Genomic DNA, 10453 nt, shown 5'->3' with positions numbered 1-10453 from the left:
GATTTGTTGATTTGTTGATTTGAGGCACATCGGCACAATTTAGGCCATGTCGTGCCTGCAGTCCCTTAAGGACTACTCTCTCTCTAAACAACAAGGGCCAGATTCTATACAGTCATATAATTAAAATTAAGGTCTATTCACAGTTAAAATAGTAAAGGTAGTAAAAATTTAAATATTTGGTAAAAATCTAATGTAAATAGTGCATGTTCACAAATTCAGAAATCAGATCTTCGTAGATAGCCCCACTTCCCGAATAAAGCCCAGTACCTTCCCAGGGTCGACATTATTAAATAGTGTTTTTAGATTAGTGGCTCTAAAATGTTTCGCCCTGACATCCTGGTATCTGGGGCAATCAACGAGGATATGTTCCACGGTGAGGCGAGAGTCACAGTACTCGCAAAGTGGGGGCTCCTCTCTCTTCAGTACAAAAGAGTGCGTGATGTAGGTGTGGCCAATCCTAAGTCTGGACATGGTTGTGCTACCACGCCTTGTCAGACCCTTAGATGTGGGCCGCCACCTGACATCCGCCACAATCTGCCTGAGTTTACTGTGAGTCTCAGCCTCCCATCGGTTCTGCCACTCTCGATAGGTGGCAGAGGCAATACTTTGTCTCAGGTCCGAGTAGGGAATTTGGGTTCCTGACACCGCATGATTTAGGGCTCTCTTTGCTTCTCTGTCTGCGGCTTCGTTTCCCTCAACGCCAACATGGGAGGGGACCCAGATGAAGGTGACATCCCTACGGTCGGCTGTTATTAGGTCCAACAGCTTCAGGCTCTTATGTACCAATGGGATGTCAGTCTTCATCCGCCCCAAAACTTGCAATGCAGATTTGGAGTCGGAGCAGATTATAAATTTACTCCTTTCTGATGCTTTTACGGCCATAAGTGCAAGCAATATTGCGTGCAATTCGGCCGTAAAGATGGAGCAGCCATCGGGGAGTCTACGGGAGATTGTTTTGTTCCGAAAGGAGCAGGCACACGCGACCTTTCCCTCCATTTTGGATCCGTCTGTGTAGATGGTGCCACAATCTCCGTAGCTCTCCTGCAGTTCCCTAAAGTGGACTTGTAGTATGCTTGGGTCTGTATTTTCTTTTTTGAAATTAAGGAGGGATAAATTTAATTTAGGTTTATTCATTAGCCAAGGAGGATTCTGAGGGGTTTCTATTTTAGAGATTTGGTCAATGGGTGGGGTTAAATTTTGGATGGGTTCTCTCATTCGAAGGCCCAACGGCTGTATGACGTTAGGCCTTCGATTGTATAATTCTACCTCTGTGGGGTTAAATATGGAGTCAAAAGCAGGGTTCGTGGGGTTGGATTTTAGCTTGACTATATACTGCATTGCAAGCTTTTTCATTCTTATATCCATGGGGAGTTCTCCAGCCTCCACATGGAGACTTGGGATAGGTGATGTACGAAACGCGCCGAGACAGAGACGCAGGGCAGCATTTTGTATTGGTTCCAGTATTTTTAGGTACGACTTCCTTGCTGCTCCATATATTATGGATCCGTAGTCTAGCTTGGATCGAATTAGACTCCGATAGAGCAGCAGCAAGGTATCTCTGTCAGCTCCCCAGTCCGTATGGCTGAGTACTCTTAGTATGTTTAATGACTTTTGGCATTTCTTCTTAAGTTCCTTAATGTGGGGGAGAAAATTAAATTTGGAATCTAAGGTGAGGCCTAAAAATTTTGTAGTTTTCACGACAGGGATCTTCTTTTTGTGTATAAATAGTTCAGGGTCTGGGTGGAGCCCCCTTAGATTACAAAAATGCATACTAACTGTTTTGGAGTCTGAGAATTTGAAACCATTATAGTTTGCCCAACCCTGAATTTTGTTTAAACATAACTGTAATTTCCTTTCTAAGGTGTTCATGTTTTTCCCATAAGTAAGAATGAAAAAGTCATCGACATACAAAGAGCACTCTATGCCAGGGGACAGCGCATTTATGATGCTATTTATTTTAATGTTGAACAGGGTGACTGACAGAATGCTGCCCTGGGGTACACCCATTTCCTGGTCATGAGTGTCAGAAGCGGAGTTGCCCACTCGGACCTGAAATTTTCGATCTTTCAGGAATTCCTCCACAAAACGGGGGAGGTGTCCCTTAAGCCCCATAAGCGCCAGGTCACGTAGAATGCCATGTTTCCAGGTTGTGTCATAGGCCTTTTCTATATCGAAGAATACAGCTACTAGATGTTCTCTTCTGAGTAATGCATTTCTAATATAAGCTTCCAGCCTTACCAGGTGGTCAGTTGTTGTCCGCCCCTGCCGGAATCCGCACTGGTAGTTTGAGATCACTTTATTCCTTTCCAGGTACCAGACCAGCCTACTGTTAATCATTCTTTCCATGGTTTTGCAGATGCAGCTTGTTAGTGCTATTGGTCGATAGTTAGCTGGGTCAGAGCCGTCTCTTCCCGGTTTAGGTATCGGTATAACTGTGGCTTTCCTCCAGCTGTTTGGGAAAGCGCCTGTTTGCCACACACAGTTATAGACCTCTAGTAGGACTGCCAATGAGGGTTCGGGAAGGTGCTTGAGGAACTGGTAATGGATTTCGTCTTCTCCAGGCGCTGTGTCATGTGACTTGTCCAGCGATTCCCTCAGTTCCTCAAGCGAGAACGGTTTGTTGTAGTCTTCATTGTTCTCTGACCTGAAATCAATGGGGTGTCTTTCCTCCCTGGTTTTGACTTTTTGGAACTCTGGCGTGTAGTGTGCAGTGGATGATTTTTCTGCTATTGAGGATGCAAGGCAGTCAGCTATTTCTCTGGGGGACGTGACAGTTCGTCCTTGGTTTTTCAAATGCCCTATTGCATTTGATTCTTTCCCTTTGATTCGCCTTACTGCCTTCCAAACCGCTCTAGCAGAAGTTTTGGCATCCAGACTGCCGACAAAACTTCTCCAGGAATTCCTTTTGGCTGACCGTATGGTTTGTCTAGCCTTTGCTCTAGCTATTCTGAATAGCTTTAGGTTTTCCTGGGAAGGATTCTTTATAAATGCAGCCAGTCGTTTTTTCCTATCACCAATAGCACTTTTGCAAGCTGTATCAAACCATGGTTTGCTAGGCCGTTTTGGATTTGCAGAGGTTAGGGGTACAACTTTCCTGGCTATACTTAGTAGCTTGCTAGCAAAGGTATCAGCTGGGTTCTGTTCATGGAGGATATTTTCTGTGATATCCTTAGAGCATCTTTTTTGGAATTGTTCCCAATCGGCCTTATTCAGTTTCCACCGCTGAGGTCGTCCCAATGAAGGGAGATTGTTAGTAATGATGATTGGGAAGTGATCACTTCCCCGTAGATCATTGCTAACTGACCATTTAAAATCGTCCAGAAGTCCGGGGACGCATACGGTGAGGTCAATGCATGTGAATGATCCAGTTCCTGGGTGCAAGTAGGTCGGTGATGCATCATTAAGTATGCATAAATCATGTTGGAGGAAGATATCCTCCAGCATACGACCTCTTGTGTCGGTATTGTTGGATCCCCACATGGTGTTATGGGCATTGAAATCCCCAAGGATTAAATAAGGCCGGGGGAGTTGTTTCAATAGGTCCTCCATGTCTGTTCGGTTTAATGGAGCGCCTGGTGGTAGATACAGGCTGCAGCAAGTGATAACCTTGTGAAGGGTTATCCTAGCTGCTACGGCCTGTAGTGTGGTCTGTAGTTCTACCCTCTCATGGGGGATGCTATCGTTCACAAGGATACAGACTCCACCTGATGCTCTCTCTGCATCCTCAACATTCTTGGTGTAAGCACGGTAGCTTCGGAAGCTGATGCAATCTTTTAGAAATGTTTCCTGTAAGCAGACAGCTACAGGAGTCTCAGAGTCCATCAGTAGCTGCATTTCCTCGTAATTGGCCTTGAGGCCTCTACAATTCCACTGTACAATTCTGGAATCCATGGCTTATTCTAGATGACCTACTTGGAGCTATTTGGCCTTGGGAGGCCCCCGGAGGGGTTTCCCTTTATTCCAGTGACCTTGGTATTTTTATTCTTGGGTTTGGATGGAGAGGAGGACAACCCCCTTTTGGGGGAAGTCTTTCTCTCTGGAGAGGGGAGATCCCTCTGGTTAGAGCGGAGGTTATTTCCTCCTCTCTCACCTCGGGCATCCTCTCCGCTTTGATTTCTCCCCTTAGGGAGTTGGTCAACCTCTAACTCAGTAGAGGTTGGGGTGTCTGGCTGGGTTCTCTGAGGAGAACCTGTGTCAGACATGATGTCTCCGGGTTCTCCCGGAGTATTGGTTTTGACATGCTGCTCAGTCTCCATGCTCTCATCAGCGAGCACAGAGAACCTGTTCTTTAGCATGACAACAGGGCTTTCTTGTTTCTTCAGAGGTGTGTTCTTTGGCGGTGTTTTCTTCTGAGTTGGGGGAGGAGGAGGGGGTGGTGGGGTCAATGTGTCCGTCTGTGTGGCTAAGGATCTTCCTTTCTTAGCAACAGCCTGGGCGTAGGTCTTTGTCAAGCCGAATTGGCCCTTGGGTAGGGCCAGTACAGCCGATTTCGCCTGGCTAAAGGTACATCCGTTTCTTGCCTTGTACTCCTGCACGGCAACCTCCTGTTTCCACACAGGGCAGTCCTTGGAGTAGGCTCCTTCAATGCCCTCCACTATTTCCTTCTCGGAACATTCCAGTAGGTCCCTAGAGCTGATTACACCTCTGCTGGTGTTCAGACTCTTGTGTGGCATGACTTCCACTTGGAGATCACAGAGTCTTCTGCATCTTAAAAGCCCATCAGAGTGTGTCTTGCTGTCTACTTCTACAAGGAGTTCCATTGTTTTGTGTAGCTTAGACACACTCTTGGGCTCTCCCACTACTGACTTGAGTCCCTTATAGATAATAAAATGGCTCAACTTGGTCAGGCTTTTTCCCTCCTCTGTGCATCTAACCACCAGAAATGATGGCCAGGTGGCACAGCTTTTTGGGACCTCCTCTTTTTTATCGTCAATTCGTCGTTTCTTGCCCAGACATAGGTCTGGGGCAAGTAGTTTTGTGTGTGTTTTTTTGTCCATATATATTTTGGTTAATTCGGCACCTGTGCTCCCCACCCGCCATCGAGTCCAACAAGGGGATGGGCCATTCGGATGTCCAGAATGAGCCCGCCAGGGCTACACAGGTGCTATACTCAGTCAGCTGCTACATCGGACATGTGTCCGATACAGCAGCTCCCTGATTGACCCTCCAGCCACCGCCCTCCAGCATAGGTCGACGCTGGTAGCTCGGCATGACCAGCCGGTTGACCCAGAGCGGGCCATCTGGGTCTCAGGTCTAGGGGAACTTGGAGCCAAAGTATTGTGTTGTTGTGGTTTATCCTCAGATAGCCACCACTCAAACACCAGGATCTCTTTATCCCCCCTTACCCGTCGCAGTCCACGGCAAACGGACTGGTCTAGGACGTAGTGAGAATTTAAAGTTAAGGAGACAGTGTGATGATCAATGAAGGCAGACTTAGGAAAAGAGGAGGCAGACACAATGATAGAAAAGAAGTAGGGCACTTTTGAGCTCCAAAAGTGCTAAGGAAAGAGGAGCGCAGTCTAACGTCATGTCTCGGGACGAGTTAATTTTAGTCATCCAATTAGTTAGTCGTGGTCCTCGCATAGTAACGGTTTCTGTAGAGTAATAAGTTCTGACATTGTAAGGGGTTTTTGATTAGTAACGGTCATGTGTTACTATGTAGTTACATAAGTTGAAGTTTTAGTAATTGAAGTTGTTGTTGTGTCTGTAAGTTTTTATTTTATGAAGAATTAAGTCAATTTGTTATTGAATTGATAAGTTAATTATATATGTAATCGGAAGAAGTTTATTAAAAGAATATTGAGAGAATACAAATGTTTCTTCAGTGAATTATCAAATTATTAATATAATCTCTGGCGTGTGATGATTTTGTTTAATCAACAATTAATATACTGTTGTGGTGCTTTAGTAGTAAATGTATATTACTTGATGTAGAACCATTAAATAAATAATTATTAATAACTCACAGTCACAATCTGACTTTGCGGTCCGTTCACCCGTACAACATATATTTAAATCCAGAAATGAATTAATAATGCTTGTTGAACTTCAATATATATATATATATATATATACCTTTAATTAACTCTTTCTCTCCGTAATTATTTATCACATTCTGGTGGAATCAACGTTGGTATCGTCAGTTAGGAGAGAAAGCGTTAACAATGAAGGGGCACAGGCCAGATATCAACAGTTTCTAAACAACTTTACGTCATGCTAAAACTAAAAGTGAGTCGTCCAACTGTTGTTTTCTAATCCCATAATTCCTACTTCCGTCCAAAAAAAGTTATATTTAAAGTCGCGTCGCTTAAAGGAAATCCCCGATAAAACTACTCTCATTTTAAATATATAACAATTCGAAGCATTGCCCAGAAATAGATAAGAAGAAATCTTCACATTATTATACAGAAAACAACTAACACTACTTGAACGCTTTCACCAAAGATGCTTAAAAAAATAAGCTCCATCATAAGCATACGCTGGCCAGACAGCACTACAAACATCGATTTCCTTGCGAACGCCGGTATGGATTAGTATAGAGGGACTTCTTATAGTCCGACAGTTACGCTGGGCAGGGCACGTACCCCGTATGGGAGACGAACGTATTCCAAAAGCAGTCTTTTTTTGGTGACTGAGACAGACAGCCGGAGGTCACTCACAAGGGCCGCGGAATGCACATTTGAGACCAAAAGTAAATCCGCTGCCGAGGACAGACGCAAACGGCGAAAATAAAAATCTTAATCGACCATAGGCGGACAATGGTTATGCTTGCCCTGGTTGTGGGGAAATATGTAGCCTTCGCTCCTCCACCTAAACTTTGGTCGCAACAAAATAGCATGAAATTGAATTATAAATTTCTTTTTGCCTTTTTAGCATCCAAGCATTTTTTTTAATGACCACTTAAAAATGAAATCTTTTTAAACTATTAAAGGGTAGGAAGCTTGTATAAGTTCGTTATTTGATTTGATAAAAAGGGACTTAATCGTTTGTTTACTTTCTAAAAATAAATTATTCAGTTATCTCCCATTAGCATTAAATTTCTTACTTCCCTGTTAATATTTTGGTTTTGATGATTTGAATGTATGCCTATATTAGATATTACAAATATTTACAAACATAAAAACGTTCGTGTACTAACAAATTTAATCTCTCTATAGTTATTCAATATGATGTTATGGTATAAATCTTTTTTTTTAACAAAATCTCACAACATGTGTTTACGTGATGATATGTAATTAAATGTAGCCTATACACCCACCGACCACCACACAAACTTAATGATTTCTAAAACTGAAACTGCGAGGTCTTTCAGGGTATTTTAAATCTATCCATATATATAATTCTTTTCTTCCCTAATCAGGTCAAAAAAGAAGTATAGGGAAGATCACTCTCTTATTTCCGCTATAGTCACCTCACGAAAAAAAAACAAGAGGGGGGTGGGGGAACATTTTCACAGCTGCTACGGATGGCTGCGCGCTGGACTGTAAAACCCTGCCCGCTCCCATCCCATGCGGGAGGTTTGGACTAAGAAGTAAACTATCGTCAACTCTGACGAAACATCTGAAACATGTAAAACATTTTACAAACACTAAATAGCAGGGCCGGACTTAAACTTAAGCATTGTGGGGCCCTATTCGAAACGGATTTCGCGGGGCCAAATTTGGGTAGGAAAGCGGACAATAAGTCAAATTTAAGAGTTTGTATTAGAAAACGAATTCGTCTATGCATTTTATTCATTCTTTACTACGTACATAATTACTTTACGAGCCTTGCGTGTAGCAAAGTCATACAGTATATCTTTATAATTCTGTTTCCTACATAGATCACGCTCAATAGCAAGAATTACCAAATGTTTCAATCTATCTTTGAGAATTGTTGACATCAAGTAATTCTTCATTAGTTTGAGGCGCGAGAAGCTTCTTTCACCTGATTACACAATTACGGCTAATGCATAATGCCGTTTTTATTAATAGCGCGTAGGATTAACGTTTTCCATATTGAATGACACCCCAAAATGACAATTTTTTTCTATGTATTTCAGTATATTTTAACGACTTTTTCGTATATTTGCAATTTCGAGAGATTTCCAGGAGCTCCTGGTAAATCGACAGGAGTGCGCGGGAAATCTGTTTTAAGTTATAAAATGGTTTAATTTAATAATTTATACACCTTGAATTAGCGCGGGTTCCATGAAAGTCGCTAAGACCGGCCCAGCAAAATGGCGGCGTATGCTATGCCGCCGGTTGACTAGTATATTCTATTATATAAACCCAAGCCAAGTAAGACGACATTATAACCAATTCAAAACGTTTCAAATTACACATTTCAAAACGTTCCCGGTAACGCTATTCCTCTCGACTTTCTTTGTATTAGAACGGTGGAGTCTCTTCCGTCTGTTAAACTGTGTTATTGACAGCCTCTGCATGGGAATTAAATAAATAAAATCAAAAGTCCTTGACACTACGTCTTGTGTAGTGCGAGGAGTCGAGTGGTGGACTATTAGTATAAATGTGTTAATTGAGATTTTTGTTGTTTTAGTATGTCTGTTACACCTGGTAGTGCCTTTAAATATATATATAATTCTCTTTATGGCTTAACCATTCCTGACACTACCAATAAGTCATGGAAAGATCACTCTTTTATTTCTGCAAGTCGGACTAGAGTAACCCCACGTTCCTTCAGCGGCGAAAAAAAAAGAGGGAGAGGAGAGAACAAGTAGTATTCTCCCGTCACTAAATAGCTGGGCCGACTTAACCATTGTGGGGCCTTATGCGAAACGAATTTCGCGTGGCCAAGTTTGGGTAGGGATAGGGATAATAAGTGAAAATTGAAAGTTTATATTAGAAAATAAATTCGTCTTTGCATTTTATTCATTCTTTGTTAAGTACAGAATTACTTTACGAGCCTTGCGTGTAGCGAAGTTATTCAGTATATCATAAAAATGCTGTTTCCTACATAGATCACGTTCAATAGCAAGAATTACCAAATGATTCAATCTATCTTCGAGAACTGTTGACCTCAAGTGGTTCTTTATTAGTTTGAGGCTCGAGAAGCTTCTTTTACCAGTTTCCACTCCTACGGGTATTGCAAAATACCGTTTTTTTTTATCGCGCGTAAGGATTTGCATTATCCACAATGAATGACACCATAAAATGACAATTTTTGTCTATATATTTCAGGATATTTTATGAGTTTTCAAAAGATTTTAATAATTTCCAGAGATTTCCAGGACTTTTTCGTATATTTTGTAATTTTAGGAGATTTCCAGGTTAATCGGGAGGCTACACCGCAGGTCGACTAGCATGTAATATTTAAGATAGGTTCATGGATACATTGTTACAGCACTTACCTTCACATTTATATGTACGGTTCAGATTAATCGCTACCTTCTCACTAAAGTTTCTATATGTAGTGTATTTATGGTGTCTAATTATTTGTTATTGTGAAAGAAAAAAAAAAGTAGTTATAATAGAGACGTCGTTGATCTAATTTATTCCTAACGGTTATTTCTGGAGTGGCTGTCCCTGCACGGAACAGTGGCGGTAGCAGTATAAGAATATTAGATAAGCCCCCCTTACTTTGCACTTCCCTCTGCCACTTATAGCGAGTGGACCCAGGACCAGGGGCGGTGCGCTGTGTTCGTGTTACGGTCTATTTTCTAGCCCAGTCTAGGGCCGCTACTACTGGGGGCCCTCAGACAGGACATGGGTAAGGAGCACCATGTCCAAGCCTGTCTAACGATCAATGGGATAACGGCGCCATCCCTACTGGACTTCATTGAAGGTGGCGATGTCCAGTTGGCGAATGCAACAGACCAGAAAGATATTTTTTGGGACTATCGATGATCCATTGGATTGTTTGTTGGACACTGCGTCGGTGATTGGCGGAGTGATGTCTTGGAAACGGCCACACTTGGTGTCTCTGTATTCACTACCTTTGAAAAACTGTTTCTCTTATTAAAAACGGGTGCGGCCTCTTTTATCCATTCTTTCACGACTAACTACTAATAAAGCGTGTCGAGTGCAAAGATTCAAGACTAACTAATGATAAAAAAAATGATGTGAAATTAACTGATCCAAACAAACGATCTAGCTACCTTATTAACTGAATAAATAGATAGGGCTATAGGGCTGACTGCTATAAACCGTTTCGTAGCTAAAGCTAGAATCTAGAAATAAGCTAACCCATTGTCTTCAAGGCTGAAGATTAACGAGGAATGCAGTATTTTCCGTGGCTACACAGACCCAGCTGTGATAGACATATTTTCATCAAATCTAGCAGAGGCATAACCATATATATGTACATTTTCTAAGAAAAGAAAAAAAGAAAAAGTGGCCAAACTGAGCAAAATCTACAAGCAAATTATAAATATTTCTTATTTAAAACTTTTGATACCTATAAAGAAAAAGCAACTCTCATTTCTTTTTACTTGTTAAGCTATTGAATCTAATTT

The sequence above is a fragment of the Biomphalaria glabrata genome, chromosome 11 (assembly GCF_947242115.1).
Source record: "Biomphalaria glabrata chromosome 11, xgBioGlab47.1, whole genome shotgun sequence".
Lineage (NCBI taxonomy): Eukaryota > Metazoa > Mollusca > Gastropoda > Planorbidae > Biomphalaria > Biomphalaria glabrata.
This window is presented reverse-complemented; position numbering follows the sequence as displayed.